At 43.0% G+C, this 25,566-nt stretch overlaps 1 protein-coding gene across 1 annotated transcript in view; it reads right to left on the reverse strand.

Annotated features, from left to right (window-relative positions):
- The window catches only part of LOC141515328 (xylosyl- and glucuronyltransferase LARGE1-like), a 313,686-nt gene extending 292,902 nt beyond the window's left edge, over nucleotides 1–20,784 (reverse strand). The window contains exon 1 of the mRNA XM_074226787.1: nucleotides 20,697–20,784. The gene's annotated coding sequence lies outside the window, so the exon portion shown is untranslated. The remainder of the gene's footprint in view (nucleotides 1–20,696) is intronic.
- Between the last annotated feature and the right edge of the window lie 4,782 nt (nucleotides 20,785–25,566).

Raw genomic sequence — 25,566 nt, forward strand, 5'->3', positions numbered from 1 at the left:
GAGATTACTTTTCATTTTCTCATACAGATCTTATGGGTACATACTGTTTGCATTGGTTTATAAGTTCACTGAGGGCAGGAACTCGTCTTGCCTTTATATGTATCTATGGCTCACGCCCCATCTTCTGTCACACAATAAATGGTTGTAAAAGACCTATTTCTCTGAATATAGCACTTGATCCCCATCTGATTGTACTGTCACAATTCTAAGACTTAGATGATAACTTTTTTCTTATGCTGAATTCTTTCCAATTATGGAATATCCTTGTTCCTTTTCCCCTCCATCCCCATTCATCCATCTCCATGTACAGATTTTGGATATTGGTAAGTGTTTATTAAACTGTAAGTGTAACTGGTAAGGAACTTCCCTCTTAAAACAGAAGTGGGAGCCCATTCAGAAACGTCACCTCAACATAGTTATGTAGGGCACTGAGAGGTTAATTTAAGGAGTGGTCAATATTCAAACCAGGTTCCCATGAATCTACTTATAGATATACATATATACAGGTATATATCTATATATAGTATTTCTATACTGAAATGTCCAGGAATTTGGCATGATTCACTGGCATTCTCCAATGTCTAGAGAAATTGAGGAATGTCTCCAGTAAGCTGAATGGCAACATTTGCCTTGGACTAAGAGTGTCTGACCATCTGCCTCAGGAGAGGAATGAGATCCCAGACCTGTTATCCTAAACCCAAAAACAAAGTACAAAATTGCATTAAATGTATTTGCTGAGAAAGGTTTTTGATGGTTTTTAACACTTCTTTTAATTTCACTGCTTCCTCATAGCATAAAAGTTCTTGAAGAATATGTCTTTGTAAGTTCCAACAAAGATAAAAAAACTTTCAAGTGAGGGTTCTCCAATCCAAAAACATATGATACTCCATTCAACAATCAGATTGATCGTTGATTGGACAAGTGTTATGATTTGTTTTAAATGTGATACAAAAAAAACCCCCCAACAACTCCATGTCATGTTGGAATTATCTATCATCTGCATCAACAGGGGAAATTATCCCCTGGAAATGAAAGTTCAAATCCTTGAAATACTGAAGCTTTTACATGAGAAAAAAATGTTGACCGAGTATAATTCTTTGCCTGGCATTCAGGGTCTTCTATGATCATTATCACCATGTTCTTTCTCTTAATTCATAGATTTGGAATGGATTTCAGAAGTCCTCTAGTGCAATCCTTTCATTTTTTATAAAGATGCCAAGATTAGAATGGCTGGCCAAAAGTCACAAAGCTAGCGATTGTCAGAAATAGAACTGGAGTTGAGGACAGCTACGTGGCACAGTGGATAGAGTGCCAGGTCTGGAGTTAAGAAGACTCATGTCTCTTGAGATCAAACATGACCTGAGACATTTACCAGCTGTGTGGTCCTGGGCAAGTCATTTAACTATGTAAGCCTCAGTTTCCTCATCTGTAAAATGAAATGGAGAAGAATCAGGCACATCTTGAAAAGACTTAACAACAACTTTGTGACTCCAAACCTCTCATTTTTATTAACTAAGCTGCTGCTTCCCCTCTTTGTCCTTCTCTCTACCACAGTGCTCTGCCCACAATAGGCATTTGATTAATGTGCATTGAACTGAATTTTTCTCATCTCTATTCTCTTCTTTCATTACTTTCATTTTCTTTTTCTTCTTAAGAGCATTCAAGTCTGGTACAAATGAGACTGGGAAGAAATGATGGTATTTTATAATTGGACCAATAGGAGTCATCTTTTTTGAAATGCAATATGTATCTAAATTCTGAATGTACAAACACCAAAAAGTTGTAAAGGGAGATGGGAAGGAAGACTTAACAGAAAATGGATCTTCTTTATACAACTCCAGCTGAGATGGAAATTCCAGGAAGGTAATCATGAGTCCAACATAAAACGGCTTCCTGAGAGTGACCCTACATGACTAAAGTGGGCAAGCTTTTTCCTTTGCCTTCAGTATCCTTAACAAATTTTCTGAGGTCTCTCTGCAAAGGTGAAGAGATGACCAAGGTGGTTTTCTGATTCTGAAAGGGACTGTTCATCATTTTTTGAGTGGGCAGAACAGACATGTAAGGAAGGAAGGCATCAAAAAGGAAAAAGGGGGAAAAGAGAAGGAAAACAATCATAACAAACCATCCCACTGAAAACATAATCATCTAAAGAGACTGTGTTGGGGAAGTGAGAAAGAAAAGGGATGAGGGGGGAGGGGGGAGAGAGAGAGAGAGAGAGAGAGAGAGAGAGAGAGAGAGAGAGAGAGAGAGAGAGAGAGAGAGCGCACACACAAGAACACAGCATTGTATGGTAGGAAAGAACAGAGAATATGTTTGGATCCTGCCACTGTTATTATTTATGAGACTCTGAGCAAGTCAATTATCCCCTAGTGGATTCTTTGTCCACATCTAGGAGATGAAGAAGTTGGATTAGATAAGATTGATGTATCAAGGATACTAAATTTTCATGGGTTTTGGACAGCAAACTGGTCCACAAATCCTTGGAGGCTGTTTCATTCTGAGACTGTACAACAGTTTCATATCTTCAGTGATGCTCCCTAATATTTTCTCTTGCCCTTGGTAGTCTGGTCTATGCTGTTGACTAGTTCTGGATTCAGAACACAACTTATCTTCCCTAAACTTCAGGGTTTTCCAATGTAAAATGAATGTGCTGGATTAAATTCTAAGGTTCCTCTCAATTCTGACATCCCCTGTTCTTATGCCCTCCTAGTTTTGGCATTCTATGCTCCATATTCTAAGTTCTCACTAACATTCTAAAATTCTGTGTTTAATTGTAACTGTCTTCAAACTGAAATTATGCAAAGATTCAAAGTCAAGCAAACCCATAGTGAATGCATCCTAGAAGAAGCAGTGCAATTAGTCTTTTAAGATTCTTCAATATTTCAAAAAATCTGTGACTTCCTCATATGGAATGAAATATCTACTGATATGGATTGAAACAATGTCTACTCCCTCTTTCAGAATCATACTCTGTTAAAACAGCTGAGATACTACCTCACACCTTTCATATTGACTAAAATGACAAAAAAAAAGGAAAATGATAAATATTGAGAGAATGTGGAAAAACTGGGATACTAATGAGCTGTTGGTAGATTTGTGAACTGATTCAACCATTCGGGGAGACAATTTGGAACTCTGCCCTAAAGGCGGATCCAGCAATATCACTACTAGGTTCATATCCCAAAGAGATCAGAAAAATGGGGGAAAAACTCATATGTACAAAAATATTTATAGCAGCTCTTTTTTGCAATGGCATAGAACTAGAAATTGAGGGAATGCCCATCCATTGGGAAATGGTTGAGCACGTTATGATAAACGAATGAGATGGAGTACTGTTTTTCTATAAGAAATCATGAGTGGACAGACGTCAGAAAAGCCTGGAAAGATTTGCATAAACTGAAGCTGAGCAAAATGAGCAGAACTAGAATAAAGTTGTACACATTAATAGCCAACATTGTGAGATGATCAACCATGATAGATGCAACTCCTTTCAGCAATTCAGCAATCAAGGAAAATTCTGAGAAACCTGTAATGGAAAATGCCATAGAATGCAAAGCAAAACATATTCACTTTTTTTTTTTTAGGATTTTGTTGTTGCTGTTGTTGTTGTTTTGCAAGGCAAATGGAGCTAAGTGGCTTGCCCAAGGCCACACAGCTAGGTCATTATTAAGTGTCTGAGAACGGATTTGAACCCAGGTACTCCTGACTCCAGGGCTGGTACTCTATCCACTGCGCCACCTAGCCGCCCCCATATTTACTTTTTAAAACTTCTTTTATGTTTTTTATTTCTCAGGTTCTTTTCCTTTTAGTTCTAATTCTTTTTTTTACAACATGGCTAATATGGAAATATATTTGACAGAATTACACATGTACAACCTTTACCTGCTTTATGAGAAGGGGGAGGGAAGGGAGAAAAATGTGGAACTCTAAAAAAAATAAAGAAAAAAGAATAAAATAAAATAAAATAAAATGAATAGTCTTAGAGATCCAAAGAATAAGAGTTCAATCTTAACAATTTTATTGTCCAATTCTAATATTTGTAATCTCAGAAAGAGATGTGGAACTTAAAAGCTAAAAAAGAAGGATGAATGTTGAAAACTATTTTGGGGAAAAAAATTTAAAAGAAAAATAAAAAAAAAATCAAGTCCCTGGTAGATAGCCCCATGGATTGCTATAAGCAAAAATGTGAGGGGGGGGGGGGAATACAGGAGAATAAAATTAGTTGCCTATTTGTGGAGTCCTTCTACTTCAGCAGGTACTCAGAGGACAGAAACAATAAGGACCAATAAGGTAGATACTTAAGAAGCTCTTTCAGCCAGGCAGGAAAGGACTTACCAGAGGTTGTGTTGATCTGATGAAGTTTTCAAATTTTAAGGTAACTTTGACTCCACAACAAAGAATCAGAGCAGGGTCTCATTGAAGATTATCCCATAACAACCAGAAGTGAATAGACAAAATCAGAGCTCCATAAGTATCTGCTATAGATATTTCAGAAGTCAAAGAAAATTCTATTGTGTGAAGAGAACATAAAGTATCAGTAAAAATGGCCAGAAGTAAACAGCACTTTAGAGTTTACAAAATGTTTTAGAGATGCCTTAGCATTTGTTCCTCTCAACAATAATGAAAGTTAGATGCAGTTATTATTTCCATTTCACAGGTAAGAAAACTGAGACTGAGAAAGGTTATTTGAACCTCAAAATAATTCTATGATATAGGTTCTATGAGGAAACTTGAGAGGCTTTTTTTATCCTTAAAGAACTGTAAGAGTTGAACTGTATTATAATCCCTCTTTTACAGATGAAGAAATTGAGTCTGAAAAAAACAAAATGACTAGAGCAGGGCTGCTAATAGTTAAGACTCTGAAGCTGGATTCAAATTCAAGTCTTCCTGAATCCAAACCCAACACTATATTCAGAGTACCACCTAGTTACTTTTATGTACATTCAAAAAGGGGGAGCAGAAAGTACTAGGGGATGCAGGATGACTGTCTTGTGATCTAGAAGGTTCCTCTATTCATTGTTCATGAAGACACCATCATGGTAAGGGAGACATATGTCCACTTACACCCAAATATTTTGTAGAAGAAAAAGACTACAATGTAAGGAGAAGCAGCTACTACCCATACTGGACAGGTCAGCATTCCCATCCTTGACTTATCCCCAAGTTACTTTGAGTCCTGAATAGTATGGAAGACAAACATCCAAAGTATCAAGTTAAAGGGGGGGAAAAAAGAAATCTGGAGATCTGATCCTGTTATTACTTCATATTCTCTTATGACACTTTAAATCAAAAATTAAATTAAAAATCACTGTATTTGTGTCTGTTTATGTGTACACATTTTTACCTTAAAGAAGAGATATCCTCACAAGAAGAATAGGGTAAAAGGGTTCTACTTTCTAAGTTAATCAGTTATGATCTCTGTAGTATGGGAAAAATATTGAACACGGAGTCAGAAAATCCAGTTTTGCCAATTCCTGTATGTGGAGCCAAGGATGAGTTAAATGAAATTCAAATATTTATTAAGCACTGACGTATACAAGATAGAGGCTGCATGAATTTCTGGATAGGATTATAGTGGTAGAGATGGAAAGATACTCAGAGGTGCCAAATCAAAACCTCTCACTTTTTAGATGAGGACCTGAGGCCAAGAGATGTCAAATGATTTGCCCTCTCTCATGGGGGAAAAAACTTGGTAGAAGGCAGGATTCAAATACACAACCTTTGACTTCAAATTTAACTCAGATTTTTTCTCACACAAGTTGGCCATGATGCAGATAAAGGATAACATAAATTCAAGACCCTGTTTTTTTTTTCAAAGATGTGTATGATTTCTTATGGTAGCAAACATCTAGAAACGAAGTTGCTGCTCATCAGTCAGGGAAGGGCTGATCAATGGATAGTATATCAGTCAATCAATTGAACACAATGATCAATCTGATCCTGAAGGTCAGAAAAATGAAACACTCCACTTGATGATGCTGATGTTTGTCCTTTGTTCTCAAAAAAGACCATGACATCAGGGAAATGATGCCATGATAAACACGTGAATTGGATTTGAGTGTGGGGGGGCTGTGCTGTCATCAGCTTCATTTTCATCTCCAGAGTCATCTGGGTCCAGTGGCCAGACATGGATCAGGACAACTGGAGATGGTCCTGGATGTGAAGCAACCAGGATTAAGTGACCTGCCCAAGGTCACAGAGCCAGTAAGAATCAAGTGTCTGAGGCTGAATTCGAACTCCCATCCTCCTGAATCCAAGGTTAGTGTTCTATTCACTGGGCCACCTAGTTACCTTCCTCTTGATAAAGAAGAGGGGGGAGAGGGGGAAGGGCTATGACTGTACAATGGTGTATTCACTATGCAGCATAGACCCAGCATTGACTGTGGCTGTTCAGTCAATTTAGTTATGTCCAACTCTCTGTGACCCCCAATTGGGATTTTCTTGGCAAAGATACTGAAATGGTTTGCCATTCCTTCTCCAGCTCATTTTACAGGTGAGGAAACTGAGCAAACTGCTGGTGTTTGAGTCTACACTTGAGCTCAGGTCTTCCTAATTCCAGGACCAACTTTCTATCCAATGGACCACCTAGCTGCCCCATGTTGATTAGTTTTACCTTTTTTTTTTTTCCTTACAAGAGATGTTGAGGGTTTGGGGATTTTTGTTTTAGCTTTGTTTGATTTGGGGGGGGGGGGTGACGGTAATGAAAAGAGGCAATCTTTTCAAAATATATTTTCAAAAACTGCACGGACAAATTTTGATGAGTTGAATCATGACTTGTCTCCATTTCCAAAAATATGTCCTAGGGTGGCTAGGTGGTACAATGGATAGAGTACTGACCCTGGAATCAGGGAATCTGAGGTCAAATTCAGCTTCAGGCATTAAATACTTCCTAGTTGTATGACTCTGGGCAAGTCACTTAACCCCAATTACTTTTCAAAAAACAAAACAAAGCAAAATTACGTTCTTCTGCCAAATATGTATTTTCTCTATGGGAGAGATGGCATATAATATAGATAGAGACCTAAAATTGGAGTCAGGAAGATCTAGATTCAAATTCCTTTTATGACTAGTGTGACCTTGGGTAAAATCACTTAATCTCTTGAGCTTCCTTTTCATTACTTATAAATCAAAGGGATGGACCTCATACTCTCCTTAGAGATCCATGTTCCCTCCTTATTCCATAGCATACATTTCTTTTTTTTTAATGTTTTTGCAAGGCAAATAGGGTTAAGTGGCTTGCCCAAGGCCACACAGCTAGGTAATTATTAAGTGTCTAAGGCCGCACTTGAACTCAGGTCCTCCTGACTCCAAGGCCAGTACTCTAGCTACTGCACCACCTAGCCACCCCTCACAGCACACATTTCTAAACTACCAAGTAAAGCATGCACCAAATCTCCTATAAGCACTTTCCAAAATCAACCCTGCCCCTTTATTGGCCCCTTTGAAATACTGGCTAAGTCTCAGACTCCTAAAGCAAAGCTCAAGTCTATTTATGCTTCAAATGCAAAATGAAATTTAGCCTTAACAAGCTGTGGTAACTGGACTGAAAAGGGAATGATGGAAAGGAAGAAATGATTTTAAGTAAATTGGAGAAATATATTAAACTCATACAGAACAGAAATGCTACTCTGCCCCCATGCCCTCAATATTCCTTTTCAGGTACAATGTACTCCATCCATCTCCATCTCCAAACTTTTGTATCTTTAATCCTCAGTGGAATAAACTCCTTCCTAATCTGAAGTTTTTAGAATTCTTAACTTTAAGGCTTTGATTCAAATGTGACATCTAACTGGAAGCCATTCCTAAAGTTCTTGGTTGCTTTTTCACTCTTTGAATTATCATGTGTGTAAATAATTATTTATATATTTTAATTTCCAATATAATGCAAGTTCCTTAAGAACAGAATTTCCTTCTTTCCATTCCTATCTCTCCCTCTTTTTCTCTCTCTTCTTTGTCTCATTTTCTCTCTTCTCTATTTCTTTTTTACTTGCTTCCTTCCATTCATTCTTTCTCTTCCTTTTTTTCTTTCCTTCCTTGTTTCCATTCTCCATCTCTCCCTCTTTTTCTTTCTCTGATCATCTTTTTTCTCACCTTTCATTCCCTTCTTTCTTTTTCCCTTCTTTTTTCTCTCTTCCTCTCTTTCCTCCTTCATATCATTCTCTGTTTCTATCTCTCCCTTTCTCTTTTCCTCTTCCTCTCTCTTTATTTCTCCTTCTCCCTTTTCTTCCCTCCCTTTCTTTTTCTTGTCTTTCCCCCAGTGTTTGCAAAATGCATGGAACATATTAAATCCTTAATAAAGTTTTCTGGTGTGAAATAAAGGGAAATAAATGAGATTGCTGTTTAACTTACAGCAACATCAGATTCATTGTGATAGGAAGATAACTTCCATAGTTCAAAAATGCTCATTAATTCCTAAGGAAAATAAAATTCAAAACACCTAGGTTCCAGTCCTGGCTGAACCACTAACTAGCTACGTGACCTTGGCCAAGTCACCTCACCTGTCATGGATCTCAGTTTGCTCCTCTTCCATCACAAAAACATGATGAATGTGTGAAATGAAAAGTTCTTGGACTGAGTAGTCTCTAAGGTCTTCTCTGTAGAAAGCATAGAGACAAAGATTTATCGATGTAAGGAAGCAATTCTTGTCAATGAGAACAAGTTGAAGTGGCCTTAGCTGCCTCAGAAAGGAGTAAACTCCATTTAGAGATTTAGAGTTCTTTCAACAAAGGGTATATCCATGACCACTTGTTGGGAAGGCTATTATGTTCCCCTCCTATTCAGATTTTAACATTGTTCATTATTCTTCCTAAAACAATTGAAGATAGCAATGTACTAGCATCTGTAGTGAGCAGAGGTTACAATCTATCATCTGTACCTTCTCATTCTGAAGGATTCTTGTTCCCATTGTTCCATTAGTCCTCCACACAGAATCTTCCCCTTATGCTAGAGTCAGTCCCCTGGGCACTTTAATATTTCATGAATAACTTATGGAATAAGAGAACTAACCAGATTAGCCATAGAAAATCCTTATCAAATGTCTTCCATAGTGATGGTACTTGTAACATTCAAATATTCATTTGGGGCAGTGTAGAGTTCAGCCCTAACATAAGCCTGCTTCAACACATTTTTGATTGACCTGCTTCAATTGATTATCCACTCTAATGAATGACTACATTGTTTTTCATAAGGTTATCCTCCCAGCACAGAACAACCAAGGTCAATCTACTGGTTGGTTGGGCAGGTATAATGTCCAAGTAAGGTCTGGCACATTCTCAATTAATCAACTCATGCAGATTTTTTTTTTAAATGGGAACTCCAATCAATCAATAAACATTTTTTAAATGTCTACCATGTTCCAGGTATGACTTCCATTAGTATTTCAAAATTATTACTAGATAGAGAATAAAACTAGTTTTAACTTTCATATTTATTGTTAATTATTCAGACCATGATTTCATATGTTGATTGTTCGAATTTCTTCTTTTGAGAACTTAATGTTGCTACCATGAAAGCACTTATCTACTGGCAGATCTTTCATTGTCAATGAATTTTGTACTTCATGGATAAAAAATATATTCTTGCAAAGACATAAATATTAGCTAGTTTAGATCCACAAACAAAATACTTATGTGATGGGGAAGTAAAAAGGAAGTTATCTTATTTTTTTACTACCTAACTGGTTATAACTGTAGCCTTAGCCTATGCTTATCAATAACTAGGATCATAGATCCAAAAGCGAAAGAGAAATTAATCTAATTCAACTTCCTAACTCTTTACAGATAAGGAACTCAAGGCTGAGAAAGTATATATATATATATATATATATATATGTTTTTTTTTTTGACCAAGGTCAAAACCAATAGTGGCAGAATTATTATTTGAACTCAAATCTGCTGGCCCTGCAACAACTTTTTTCCCTCTCTATATTCTGTTTTTGCCTTCTGATATTTTAGATTGAGTCTTTAGGGTAGCTTTAAAACATTCTACCCTTTATGGTGGCATCATTATTGGATTTCTTCTAATGAAGAGATAGTCACTTCTCAGAAGATCATAGGTTCAAAGCTACAAGTGACCTTAGTCCAAAGTTATGATGTTAATCCATATTGAATGATAAATCCATTATTTCTTCCTTTGTACAATGGGGGAAGCGGGGGGAATATGGGGATGGTATGGGAAAAAAGGGACTGCATATCATAGTGAATACATATTTGGTGAGAGGACATACTTTTGCTTTGTTTTGTTTTTCGGCAAGGTGAATGGGGTTAAGAGACTTACCCAAAGAAGAAAGAAACAGAAAGAGAGGGAGAGAGAAAATGAAACATAAAAAGGAAGAGGGAGAGAAAGAAATAGAAAGGAGGAGGGAAAGAAACTTTCTCTTCTTAGGGAGCTTGCATTAAATTGGGAATTAAAATACATAAATAAGCTATTCTGAACTTAGCAGCCCAGAAGTTCTGAATTTGAATCCTATACACAGGCACTATAAAACCCTGGGGAAGTCACATAATATTCATAAGCCTCAATTATTCAACACCAACTGTGGTGTGGGGCATTGTATTTTTAAAATATCATCAATTTATTCTGACAAAAATCCTGAGAAATAAATTCTGTTATTACCTTCATTTTACAAATAAAGGCAGACCAGGGTTCACTGACTTGACCAGGGTCACATAGCTCTTAAGAGTCTGAGACTCAAGTCTTCCTGACTCTAGGTTTAGTGCTCTAACCACTGCAAGACTTAATTGCCTCTATAAAAATAAATAATTTGCAGTATTATACTCAGGTTCAATTGAGATGATATATATAAAAAAACTCTACAAACCCTAATATAGGCAAGTTATAAGTTATCAGCACTGCCACCACCACCACCATCATCACAATCGTCATCATTATTATTATTTAACCAAGTCCTTTGCAAATAAAAAAGAAAACCCAAGTCAAGTAATTTTACTGAAATCACAAAAGTAACAAATAGTTAAGTTAGGATTTGAACTCAGGTCTTCTAACACCAAAGTCAACATCCTTTCCCAGGCACCACAAAACCCAATGCTCTCTACTGGGCCTTCTGAGTAAGTTTTACATAGAATGATTCCAGATACAAAAATAAACTGCTCCAATTTCCATCCTGGGTTTTGGAGGTTGACAGGAGCAATAATCAACAATTTGATCCTGGAACAATTAGTAACTTTATCACAGTATTAAAAGAAAATCACTCAGTATCAGGGACTGATGTGTGCTCCAGGCGAGGGATCTTACTGCTGCCCACAACCAACAAACGGCCATAGGGATTCCCAATAAATTCCAAGTTAACAAGCAATTGCTAGCTGCTTGAAAGTCGATGGCCTTATAAATCTGCATAGTCCTAATGGATTCTGCATTTCCACAGAACTTATCACCACCACGCCAAAGAGTTCATATTAGTTTTTTTTTTTTTTTTTTATCCTGCTTCACTTTCAAAGTATATTCTCTTGGACAATAGCATATATCTATCAATGAAGTAGGTCAGGCCTCCTCCCATTCAGATGCAAGAAAACTATGGATTAATAAAATAATCCTACAAGCTGTACTAGAATCAACGCGTCATCAGGGACAAAACCGCTGCCAATGAATTGATAGACCTAACATAGAGATTTCATAAATACTCATTTATAGCCATAAATATTTAAGAACATTTTAATAGATGTTATCAGAACTACTGCTTGTAACAGCCCAATCTATGCAGAATGAAAATTCCTCAAAATAGAAAGTCCTCAGGGAAGAAATCAAAACCGTGTGCAACTAAGATGAAATAGACATCACCCCTCATCTACTAGAATTGTCCCAAAGATGCCTTCTCTGAGGCTTCTCAAGGATTCTCAGTCTGGGATCGATATACTCTTTTACATTCTCCCCCAAAATTTGATAAATGTACTCAGTATAATTGGAAACCTTTGTTATTCTGTATATTGTATTTCTGCATTAAAAAAAATTTGAGGGGTGGCTAGGTGGCACAATGGATAGAATGCCAGCCCTGGAGTCAGAAGTACCTGAGTTCAAATCCAGCCTCAGACACTTAATAATGACCTAGTGGCCTTGGGCAAGCCACTTAGCCCCGTTTGCCTTGCAAAAAATCTAAAAAAAAAATTTTGAAGAAGGGATGCATGAATGTCATCAAATTGCAAGAAAATGGTCTATGACACACCCACAAATGGTGGTACCCCAGACTCACTTTTCTGAAAGGTCCTTTCAAATTCCTAGACAATTAGGTGACCCTTTGGATAGAGTACTGAATCTAGGAGGATCTGAACAAGATCCTGAACAAGTCACTTAGCCTTTTTCTACCTCAGTTTCCTTGACTATAAGCTCCCTGTGTTGTTGGGAAGGTCAAATGAAAGATTTTTAATACGTTTAAAACAATGTATAGCACCTGTTAGGAACTTAATATAGGATTGTTTCCTTCCTCCTTCCCTCCTTCCAACATCCTAAGGCACAGAAGATAGAATGACAAGGAAGACATGATGAACTTTGGCTTTGAAATCAGAATACCTGTCTTGAAATACTGGGTGTGAAAATGGCAGTTTGACCTTGGACAAGTCCCTTGATCTCCCAGAGCTTTGGCTTTGCCCTTTACAAAATGCAGAGATCTCACTAGACAACCTCTAAGATCTCTTCCAGCTCACCCAAAGTTCAGGAATAAAGAAAGGTTAAAATTCACAGGCTCCTCAGTCACCTCCATGACCAGTCTCTACTAACTCATATGTAAAAAGGGGAGGAAGTCTTGTAATTAATAATTTAATATCTAGCTTAACAACTAGCTGATGAATCACTGACTTCAATTAAACTAACCTACTTGACCTTGCCCCATTCACTCTTCATACACTTTACTTACTAGTTCAGAATAAAGGATTTTGTGACTTTGAAAAATTCCTTTAGAAATCAGAAGCACGGAGCCCCAAGGGCCAAGCCTGGACCTCCATAGAAATATGCACTACCATATCCCACACAAATGCATCTACCAAAAGAATCTAACCATGGGGACTTAAGATTTCCCTCAAAGGTAACCCATCCCACTTTTATCTAGTTCTAGTTACTTGGAAGTTATTCCTTAAATTAAATAAAGTTATTCCTTAAATTCTGCCTCTCTCAATCATCCACCTATTCTGCCTTGCTCTGTCCCCTGATTATAAGCTGTAATGATTATTCTTATAGCTCTCCAAACCAAGTGCTTCTTCCCCTTACTAAATCTGTCTGTCCTTCGTCTTCCTACTACCCATCCTCCCACTGTGCTCCTCTTAAACTGTTCCCTTTCACCCTAAAAACAACCACGTACAGAACATTCAAGCCAAAACTCAATCAATTGAACCAAAGGGACTCATAGTTAATGTTGGAAACCTCCATAACTCCACAGAGAAGAAAATTGTTCAGAATGGAATTTGGTCTATAAAGAGCTGTTTGGAAGTCTTTCTACTATATCATTTCTCAAACAACATCGTCAGTTCCCCCCACTGTTGCATAATCATATAATGAAAGACCCAGATGTAATTCATGTACACAAGAGGGCAGAGTTATGGCTGAGAAGGGAACTTTTTGCTATTAGCATTGCTAATAGCTTTTTTCCCCCTATAAAACAGAGAAACAGGGGAGAAAGACTTTGGAATGGACTGAAAATACAACTGGGCAACATTGGACTGTGCTTACCAGCAACCTCAGACACCCACCTCCCATGACTTGGTGTAGGAGCTGACCCACTAGACTTAGTGTTAAGAAGACTGTGGTTCTAAATTCCAAATTAGGATACCTATTAGCTACAGGAGTCAGAGCATTCGGCTTCATAAATTTTAGACATAAAATAAGAATAAAGGCAGACTGGCATAATTTATAGGGAGTCTCAGTTTTAGGCAGAAAATCCGGGGTTCAAGTCTTGTCTCATCTAATATTTAGCAAAGGGAAATTTTGGAATTTATTGGGAGGGGAGAAAGGATGTGAATGATATGGTCACACCTGCAATGTTAAAAAAATATCTTTGGCAGCTATGTGGAAGATTGAAGGAGAGTGTTGAATGAAAGAATTATCTCATATCTATAGCTATATCTATATATCTACATGTGTGAATTTATGTGTGTGACTGCATATAGATACATAGGTGTATGTATAAAGTATATATACAGGCCATATCCTATTAAATATATATATATGTATATTTATATGTCTATATGTATGCATTATATATACATGTAAATAAGGGTATTGTTGTTCCTTTTTCATTTTCAAAGAGGAACATGGTATCCTAGGTGATATCTTGATATGTGTGAACTGAATTTAAAGAAGGTAGTTGAGAAAAGTCATCAGCCTCACTTTCTCTTCCAGAGTCATTGAAATCCAGTGGCAAAACAAAAGTCAAGCACCTGCTGAAGCTGCCTTCATGGCTAGAATAAATTTTTCTCATCTGACCGTTCCTTATCCTTATTTCTCCCTCCTTCCTACCCCATCCCAGGGAAATCTTGATGGGCACATGTGGAGTTCAGCCAGGTAGACAGAATGCCTCACCTGGAGTTAGGAAGACTCTTCTTCCTGAGTTCAAATCTTATCTCAGATACTTACAAACTCTATGACTCTCAGCAAGTCACTTAACACTATTCGCCTCAGTTTACACATGTGTAAAAATGAGCTGGAGAAGAAAATGGTAGAACACTCTAGCACTTTCCTGCCCCCCCCCAAAAAAAACCTGAAATGGAGTTATGAAACACATTTGACATGATTGGACAACAACAATATACATATATGTGTGTTTTGGGGGTGAACGTATGTGCCTATAATATTCAAAATGTATATATGAATATACATATAATACACACATAATTATAAAATAAACTGTAAAAATTCACTCTGGAGGGATGCTGAAATGAGCACTGAATTTAGAATGAGAAGAATTGGGTACAGATCCTGAGTCTGACACAAACTATCCATGTGACCCTGGATGAGTCTCCAGCCAGGGAGCCTAAGGATGGATGTAGAACCAGTAAGAATTTGGCCTCTGACAATTATGTGGGACCCTGGGCAAGTTACTTAACTATAGCCTGCCTCAGTTTCCTCATCTTGAAATGAGTTGGATTTGATGAACTCTAAGGTCCTCTTCCAGTCTTAAGCCTATATCTTATGAATACTTCTTCACTTCTACCAGCTAAAATGTTCATGTATCAAAGCTTTGCTCAACACTTCTCTAAAATGACAAAGTACCTTAGAAGACGTATCTTATTTAATTCTCACTGCTATCCTCTTAAATGCAGGCAGTACAAGTATTTACTTTTGTAGATAATAATTTAGTACTTAGAGGTTTAAGAAAGTTCTTTGCCCAACACAGGCCAGGGTTTGGGGTAACTAGTATAAGTATCAGGATCCCCCATGATAAATAGAGAAACTGAGGCTCAAAAAAAAAGTAAAGGTACTTGCTCAAGGTCACACAGCAGAACAAATTCCAATCTGGGTATTTGAGATGCAAATCTGGCCCTTTTTCCTCTCTGCCAGTCACACTTGGTACAGGCATTTCAATAGTCCCATTATCTGGAAGGAAATCCAAGCAGAACATGAGAAAGTATCTTATTACCCAAGTGCAGCAATTTATTTATACTAGTCCTGTAGAGAACTGACTCTTGAAATCTCTCTTCTGTATATTATTTCACTGACATTTTGGGCACAATGAATCTCCTCAGTCAGAATATGATCCAGGGAAGAATTAAATCTGATACTCATTTATCATCAATTCTGGTTATAGTATCACTCCCTACAAATTCCTCAAATACATGTCTGCCCATTTGACAAGAGATTAAAACAAGGATCTACTGAGCCAAAGAGGCTAGGGAATCCACTGGAGGAGGGAAGGGAAGGGGAAGGACACTGGTTCAAAACCGGGCTCTTATTCCTGCATCGCCTACAAAAAGTGACTTCAGCCTCCTGAGATCTGGGCTCTTTCTCAGATGACCTTGGAAGTTTTTTGCCAACAAAGGTCCAATTGATGGAGTGTGGGACCTGGAGTTAGCAAGACCTCAATTCAAATCCTGCCTCAGATATTCCCCACCTGTGTAATTCTTTTTTTTTGTGTGCAAGGCAAATGGGGTTAAGTGACTTGCCCAAGGCCACATAGCTAGGTAATTATTAAGTGTCTGAGGTCAGATTTCAGCTCAGGTACTCCTGACTCCAAGGCTGGTGTTCTATCCACTGTACCACCTAGCCACCCCCCACCTGTAATTCTGAGGAACTCAATTAATTTCTGCCTGTCTCATTTTACTCATCTGTAAAACAGAGATAATAATAGCACCTACTCCCCAGGATTGTTGTAAAAAGTAAATGAGATAATATTTGTAAAGCACTTTATATAAACATTAGTAATTATCTAATATTATTATTAAATCTCTGACACTACGAGATCAATCATATTCTACACATTCGACTCTATTCCCTATAGATATCAAATGCCTCTCCATCACCTCTACATGCGGAAATTCAATCAATTATTGACTGCTACAACCACCACCACAATCACCAAAACTATTAGCATTATTACTACTACTTCTACCACTATGCCATTATTACTACAACCACCACTACCACCACCATTACTACAGCCACCATCACTGCCATTGTTATTACTACCACTATCAACACCACCATTACTACTACCAACACCATCACTGTTACTATCACCAACACCATTACCATTATTGCTACTACTACCACTACCTCCATTATTACTACCACCACCACTATTATTACTACTGCTACCAATGCCACCACCATCATCATCACTATCCCCACTACTAATACAAAAACTACAACAATAAAGAAGTCCCTCAATCATAAATTTAAAAATCAGATGAAATTAGTCCATCAAGTTCACTTTCCTCATTTTCCAGATGAAGAAACAGACTGAGGGAGGTTAAGTGCATTCCCTAGGTTAACACAGCTAATAAATTTTGAACAAGATTTTTATTCAAATCTTCCAAATTCCAAGCCCAAATTAATCAAAGTCTGTCAGGGTGATTTGTAATAGAGTTCTTAAAGGGATTGTATTAAAAAAAAAAACTATATGTTCCTTACCCTGACAACCTTTGGAAGCCCACAGGAAAAGTGGTCCATAAAGAACACATATCTTGTCATCAGCCATTTTAATAATAACATTTTCTATCCCAGCAGCCCTGTTATCTAAGGAAAGAATAGCACTTTTAGGACACTAACTCATTAGCATCTCTAGCACCTCTAAGAAACCAGACAGATAAATCTTCATTTCTCTTGGAGGACAAATTGTCCCCACAATAGTGGAGTAAGAATTAGAGCTCAGAAATAGGACTGACTCAATTTGTGCTTTGGACAACTGTTCCCATGGGCAGAGCCATGTAACTAGGACAGGACAGCTGGGGCACTGGCCCAGGGTATCAAAATTTAGAGAGTAAAAGCAATCCATAAACTCCTTTAGCAAACCGAGGGACAACTTAATTTAGCACTTAGCAAGAATGATTAAAAAGTATGGCCACCCTCAACCTCACTATGTACAGGAGGCTGGTGTCCCCTACTATTGAATTTATCCTAAAGAATTGCATATTATATGAAGCTTGTCTCAGAAACTAAAATGCTAACTGTGGGATGATGATGATAATGATGCTGATGATGATGATGATAGGATAGGATATTTTATAGTGATTTAAGTTTGCAAAGGACTTTACAAATATTACCTCATTTTTTCCTCCCACCAGCCTAGGATAGTCAATCCATTTTACAGATAAGGAAACTGAGGCAGACAGAGGTTAAGTGCCTTATAAAGGAAACTCATAAGGATCTGATCCAGAATGTAAACTTCTTTACCCCAGGCTCCAGTATCCTATTTATTGTTTGAACTAGCTACCTAGCTATAAATCATAAAATGCCAATCATAAAATCTGTGAGACTCTCAAGGTTGGCCTTGCCTGGTAGCTGCATTCCTTAGAAGGTCTATCAGGGTCATGATTCCTATCTCTGTTGCTTAGTAGCTCCGACATCTCCTGCAAGTCCCTTAAAGTCTCTCCTGCAGTTTCATTTACTAATCTGTAAAATAGGGGAAGATTGAGACTAGGTGGTCTCTCCAGTCCTCTCCAGTCCTATATATTTTGGGTTCCAAGCCTCCTAAAGCAACTTCTCTGAGGTTCAGTTGTCTCATCTGTAAAATCAATGCCAACAATGAGTTAACTAGTCTTTAAATGAGAAAAATCAATACTGATACTACCTTGTTCTGAGACTGCCTCGGAGAAAAATGTTTGAGAAGGCTAAACATGCCTTCTAAGAGCCAGTTATTACCAGTACTACTTAAGGAAAGCTCTTTCATCTATCTATCATCTGTCTGTCTGTCTAATACACGTACACACAGACACTTTTAAAATAATCATCTAGCCTCTCCTGGCCACTTGACACTAAATACTTATGGCAGGTCTGCCGGGTCACGGCTGGCCGTTATTTCCTGGGCTGCAAGCCTCATCACTGACAAGCCTCCTTTAGAATCCAAGCACCTAAGGACATCGCTAAGAAAACCAAGAAGGACCATAGGCTTTTAGCACTCTGGGTCGAGTGTCACTATGAGAGAGGAAATAGAAAATAGCACCAGTATACTGCTAGTGCAGGTGGACTACAGGATGCATTGGCTAGATGGATGCATTCTCCCCATTCTGTAAGAATTGTTAAGGGACAGAGGCTCAAGCAACGCTCTGATGCTCCTTAAGCACTTCCAGAACCTCAGTGAGACTAGAATCCCATCCACATCATTCCTAGAGGCTCCAGTCCCATTTCCATGCAGCAGAAATGAATGTCACAGATAAGTTTATCTCTTAAAGGGAACACTTAGGTAAGTTACTTGGTAGTTACCCTCCACTGATTCAGATGTCACGTCATCCAAAGGATCTATGTTCAAATCATTACTATGCCATGTCCGGCTTGAGTGACCCCTGACACATCACTAGATCTCTCTAGGCCTCAGTATTCAAATGAGAAGATTGGAATAATATTGGATGGTCTCTAAGGTCTCTTTCAGCTCTGAAGCTAGGGCCCTATAAACCTGCCTAGATAGTATTCTGTCCTGTTGGGCGCTTATTTTTTTGGCGTGTTTGCTTTGTCCCCATAAGTTCATACCCTGATTAGAGACACGGTCCTCTCCTTTGATCTGGTTTTTTTTTTTGGTGGTATAACAGTGATGGGGACTGGATTCTCTAATTATTGATTAGTAATCCTGGTTCTGCCAGCTATAGTTTCCAAAAAGGGAAAAAAAAAGCACATTAGAAGAAATGAGAAACCTCAAGGCCGAACCTCCCAACAGCCTGAATCGGGAAGGTACTTTTAAAAGCCAATTTATTTAGAGCCTCTATTTGCTGATGTACGCACGCAAACACATACGTTTCCAAAAGATAGAACCTTATTCTTGCCTCAGCTCGTGAATAACCCGCAGCTCAGTTCTGATGGGGGGGGGGGGGGAGAAGAAAAAAGCCAAAGCAGAGGGGGACGTTTTCTACAATTATGGGGAGACAGGGGACTTGTAGCCTGTGTCTTGAGAGAGGAACTCTGTTCTTTGCTCCGGAGGGGGAATGCCTCCACGGCTCTGCCCTAGAAGCCAGCGGTGGAGGGACAGTCTCTCGGGCCCCTTACATAAGCCGCGGTAAAACTTTGTGTGACATTCGCTGAAAATATAAGCCGCTCCCTGAGGAGATCCTTTTTAATGGACTGAATGACAAAATTCACGGGTTGTGGGTTCGGCGGAAGCCCGCTCAGCCCAGATGCAGCAGCGGGGACGGGGACGGGGACGGGGGCCGCGCACGGCGCTGGCTCCCAAGCCGGCCCGAGCCGCGGCGGGTGAAGCGTCCCGAGCCCGGGGCCGAGGGGCTCGGCGGGCAGGTGGCGGGGTCAGTGTTCAGGGCAAGCAGAGTCTGCAGCGGGGGTCCCCGGCGGACGGGGGGCCCCTGAGCCCGCGGGCACCGGCGGCACGTGCGCGGCACCTCAGCCTGGCCTCTCCCCAACTCCTCAAACAGTCAGGTGTCCCGGGGAGCCCGGGCCCGGCCATGCCGCCCCCCAGCCCGGACCTCCGGCTCCCCTCGGACTCGGGGCTCAGCCGCCCCCCAGCCCAGCCCGGACCGCGGGCTCCCCTCACACTCGGGGTTCACCGCCCCCCAGCCCGGACCGCGGGCTCCCCTCACACTCGGGGTTCACCGCCCCCCAGCCCGGACCGCCGGCTCCCCTCACACTCGGGGCTCACCCGCCCCCCAGCCCGGACCGCCGGCTCCCCTCACACTCGGGGTTCACCGCCCCCCAGCCCGGACCTCCGGCTCCCCTCACACTCGGGGCTCACCGCCCCCCAGCCCGGACCTCCGGCTCCCCTCACACTCGGGGCTCAGCCGCCCCCCAGCCCGGACCTCCGCGGGCTCCCCTCACACTCGGGGTTCACCGCCCCCCAGCCCGGACCGCGGGCTCCCCTCACACTCGGGGTTCACTCCCTCCGCTGCTGGCGGTCCCGGCCCCCCCCCCCCCCCGGGGCAGCGGCGCCGGCCCGGGCCGGGCCACAGAAAAGTTGTGGGCCGGGCGCGGCGGGGCGCGGCGGGGCCCCGGGCCCGTCCCCGGGCCCTTCCCCGGGCCCTTCCCCGGGCCCGTCCCCCGGGCCCGTCCCCCGGGTCCGCGCGGCCACAGGTTCGGGGGCGGCCGGGCCGCGTGCTTACCTGGCCCGCTGCAGGCGGCGGGGAGGCCGGGCCGGTGCCCCCCGGGGCCCGGTGCCCCCCGGGGCCCGCCGCCGCTCCGGGCCCGCCGCCGCCGCCGCCGCCGCGAGGAGGGGAGGCCGGGCGGGCCCCGGGCGGGCGGGCGGGGGGCGGCCTCGGGCCCCTCCCCCGGGGCCTGCTCCTGGGCCGGGGCCCCGGGGCGGCGCGGGGCCCCGGAGGCCGGGCCGCGGGGGCCGGGAAGGTCAGGGGGGCGCGTCCGGCCGGGCCGGAGAGGGGCCGGGAGGCGGCTCCGCCCGCTCCGGCCGCCCCGCGCCGCCGCCTGCCCTCGGCCGCGGCCGCCGCGCTCGGCCGGCCTGGGCGGGCTCCGGGGCAGCGGCCCCCGGGCCGGGCCGCCTGGCCGCGCCGCCGCCCCCGCGGGCCCCGGGCCGCCTGGCCGCGCCGCCTGGCCGCGCCGCCTGGCCCCGCCGCGCCGGCCCGGCAGCTGCAGTGGCGCTGGCGGTGGCGTGTCTCCCCAGCTGGGCAGCAGCGAGCCGGGGCCGGCTCCGGAGGAGGAGGAGGAGGAGGAGGAGGAGGACGGCGCCGAGCGGGAGGAGGAGGGGCGGGCCGGGGCGGGGCCGGGGCGGGGCCTGGGGGCCGCCCCCCGCCGCCCCGTGACCCCCGCGGAGCGCCGCGGCCGGCCAATGGGAGCGGCGGGAGCCGCCGGCCGCCGGGCCCGCCCCCTGCCGGCCCCCGCCCCGGCCCCGCCCCGGCTCCTCGCCCCCCCCCCCCGGGCCGCCGCAACACCCGGAGCCGGAGCCCGGGCCGGATCCGGGGCGCGGGAGCCCCAGGCGCCCTCCCGGCAGCGGCGGCCCCGGGCGGCGCGGGGAAGCCCCCACCGGGGGGGCCGCTCGGGGTGCGCGCCTGATCGGAGCCGAGGGGCTGGGGCGCTCGGGGGGCGGCAGGGGCTCCCCTCCCCCGCCCCCTCCTCTTCCTCCCCCTCCCCCCCGGCCCCTGCCCCGGCGGAGGGCAGCACCGGGGCCTGGACAGCATCCCTCCCGGGCTGGGGGCGGCTCCCGGGGCCCTCCCCACGCCCCCCGCCCCTCCCTCCAGCTTCTCCACGGCTTTTGGCGGCTCTCCCACCCCTCAGAAGCCCCCCTTCCTCCGAGCCCCCCGGGGGGGCTCCCCAGCCCCCCCGGAGACTTCAAGTCGGCGCTGTGTTGGGGAGGGGGCTGTGGCCTGGGGGGGAGCCCCGGGGGGCGGGAAGAGGACTAGAGAAGCGGGGGGCCGCCCCGACTTGGGACCCGAGGAAGAGGCTCCCGATCCAAGGCTCCAGGATTTTCCCAGCTCCCCTCCCCAAGCTCCCCAGGGCTCCCCGCAAAGGGTCGCCCGGCCCCCGACTCCCCACAACTGGCAGCAGGCTGCCCGGCCCCCTCCCCCGGTCCCCGGAGCCCCGGCCCTCCTCGGGACGATGGAGACAACGTGCCCGCCCAGGGCGGGGAGGAGGAGCCTGCAAACAGCGCTGGCCCCCCAGTTTGTGGGCGCGCACCCTCCAGATGAGCCTGCTGGAGACCCCTCCCCACCCTTGACCCGGCGCAGCCCAGGCTGGCTTCTCCCTCATAGCCACAAGCCTCCGGAGCCTCCTTCCCCAAAGAGGGCTCTCCCAGTGGGCGAGCCAGGGACCGCAGAGTCCGGCCGGGCGCACCCGGGGCTCCGGGACAAGCCGCCTCCTCCCTCCCTCCCTCCCTCCCTCTCTCTCTCTGTCTCTCTCCATCTCTCTCTTTCTCTCTGTCTCTCTCTCTCTCTGTCTCTGTCTCTCTCTCTCTCTCCCTCTCTCTTCTCTCTCTCTCTCTGTCTCTCTCCATCTCTGTCTCTCTCTCTCTCTGTCTCTCTGTCTCTGCCTCTGTCTCTGTCTCTCTCTCTCTCTCCCTCTCCCTCCTTCTCTCTCTCTGTCTCTCTCCATCTCTCTCTCTCTCTCTCTGTACATCTTCCCTGGGAGCAGGCGAGGGAGATGCTATCTGGCTTTGATGTCATTACATTGGCAGCGCCGGGCGTAATATGATAAAATATTATCTAATATCCCAGGACCCATTAAAATGTCAAAGTTTAATGTCAAAGCTTTTAGCTCCAACGCTGTTTCGGTTCTCTTGCTGATGGGTAGGTCTGTTCGGAACTCGCTGGAAACAAAGGGATCCGATTTATGTTTTCTTTTCTTTATTTGTGGAGTGTCCGTTCGGCACTCTCCCCTTCCCACTGGCTTCCTCCTCCCTTCTCCCACCCAAAGTTAAAACCAGGATGTGGGCTTGATTTTTATCTGGGCGTTGGGTTTCACTTCATTAGTAGTGTAAAATGCATTATTACAATACATTAGCATATTAATAAAGGCGATGTGACCCCGGGAGGGAAGAAGAGATTTAAAATTTACAAGCAAGGCAGGAGTAATGAAATAAGAGGGGGGAGCAAAAGGCAGAGGAGAAGGGACTGTTAGAAGGGTGAAGGGACAGCATCTGGTGAGCCTTAAGAACTGCCGAGTAGACCAAGGAATAGAGTTGGAGTCCGACTCTGCTTGAGACTGGGAGGTAGGGGAGCTGGATTCGAACCCAAGGCCTTCCACTTCCTAACTGGGAGACCTTGACTCATTCACTGTCTATCTTTGAGCTTGATTACTCCCCAGCTTCTGTAGCAGAAGGAAAAAAAAAAGAATTGTAGAATCAAAGCCCTTGAACTGGAGGGAACTTCATATGCTATCTGCTCAGTGAAAAGGACACTGGCCTTAGAGTCAGGAGGAGGGGAGTCTGAATCCAGCCGAAGATACTTGACACTCCCTAGCTCAGTGACCTTGGGTAAGTCACTTAACCCTGTTTGCCTCCCATCCAGTCCTGATCCCTATGGGGTCACGGGATTCAGATGGCTGGGCAGGAGGAAGTGAGTTAGCACAGCATCCCCTCACTAAAATCCAATTAGAGGAGGAAGGACACGTCTCAAGCCATCTAATCCAACCATAGCAATTTATAAAAGAAGAAATTATTATCCAGAGGATATGTTAGTCTGTGAGAGGGCAGTGTGTGTAGGGGAAGACCTAAGTGACCTTTTAGATCGAGCCTCAGATGACATCTCTCCAACTCCTTTCATGTTACAAATGGGAAAATCCTGAAAACATGTAGAATGTGGCAAAGTCAGAGACTGGGCCAGAGCTGGAATTTGAATCCAGGTCTTCTGACCCTTTCTCTTATAGCAATTGGTTTGGAATCAAATACCAGGATTGACTTGAAATAATATATGATCTTAGTTGTCACCCTGGGATTCTCAGTTTCTTTATCTGTAAAATTTAACATTAGACTAGAGACTTCTGAGGTCCCTTCATCTCAAATCATGATTGTTAAGATAACTTTCAGCTTTAAACCTATAATCTCTGATGGCTTTTCCAACTCTTATCATAAAATTTTGAGATTCTATATGGTCCCACATTTTCAGCTAATTAGCTGGGGAGACTAAGCAAAATTCCTTCCCATAATTATGCCTCAATTGCTTTATTTTTAAATGAGGGAAATAGATTAAGATGAATTCCAATGATGCTCTTACTTCTAAAATTCCATTATAGAACATTCTCCATTATGCTGAATAGCATTCTGTGAATTCATACTGAACTGAATTAAAAGCTATGTGCCCTTTAAGAAAGATATATCATTTCATCAGTTAGGTACGCTGAAGAAAGAGTTTCAAGTCTGATATACAAAAATAGATGAACATCTTCACTATTTCCTTTGTGATATCAATTAAATGGTAAGAGCCCAAATCCCAAAGTGGATATTGCTTCTTCTTTCTTTGTTGTTTTTTTTCCAAGCTATTGGCTTCCCAGAATGCTGCAGTATGGGAATCTTTGTCAAAATGAAGCATTTTCCATAGGGAAGTCACCTCCTGGAAGGTGAATGCTCTATTAAACATCACCCAAATACCAGATTTGAAAGATCTCTTTTGAAAAGTCAGTAAATGCTGCTGAATTCCCAAGTCCAAATACCCTCAAGAATCTTGAATAATTCAATAGATTCCTGATGAATTCCTGAATCCAAAAAAAAAAAAAAAAAAAGAGAGAAAGAAACAAAAAGAAACAAAAAATACATATGCGGAAGAATCATCCAAGGGCATCCCCTTCCCTACTGATGAATTCTAGTCCTCTCTGACAAACACAGTAGAAAAATACTGAAAGGATATGTTGCATGAGCAATACAAAATAAAGTATCTTAAAAGATCTTTCCCTGCTCTGAAGACTTTAATCTTATGTCATGCAAATTAAATCCCATTTCTTTTTTTGAAAAATATGTCCTGCTTTCCCACTCCTCCAGAAGGGTTAAAATAAAATTGTGAAATTTCCTCAACCTACTGCCATCTATTTATTTCTGAATTCATATTATGCCTGTCAGAAAGAGATTGAGAATGGCCTCTCTCAGGGAGGGTCAAGGGGACCTGAGCCAGTTTCAGTCAGGAAGCCAGAGAGCTGAAACAACCACTAGGGGGCCCTAAAGGCATCTACAAAGAGAGACATATAACCATCCTCTTCCCCTTCATTCCATCTTCCCCATTCCTCTTTCCTGTCTTCAGACTTGCAAAAAAGAATCTAAAGTCACTATTTAGAAAAAGGCTTGAGGGTGCAGCTTGGAGCCAAAAAGAGTTCTGTTGTGTACATTGTGTACATTTGGGTGTATTTCTTTTTCTTGAAAGGTATTGGTTTTGGGGTGGGGGGGCTTGAAGGGTGAGAATAGGGATTGGGAAATAAGGATGTGATGTATCTATATACACATCCATGTTGTATATGTATGTATACTAGGTATTTACATGTTTGCATGTATGTAAACAGACAACTGACAAAGGAGAAAATAGAAGTATGATATATATGTCT

The sequence above is a fragment of the Macrotis lagotis genome, chromosome 2, assembly GCF_037893015.1.
Source record: "Macrotis lagotis isolate mMagLag1 chromosome 2, bilby.v1.9.chrom.fasta, whole genome shotgun sequence".
Taxonomy (NCBI): Eukaryota; Metazoa; Chordata; class Mammalia; order Peramelemorphia; family Peramelidae; genus Macrotis; species Macrotis lagotis.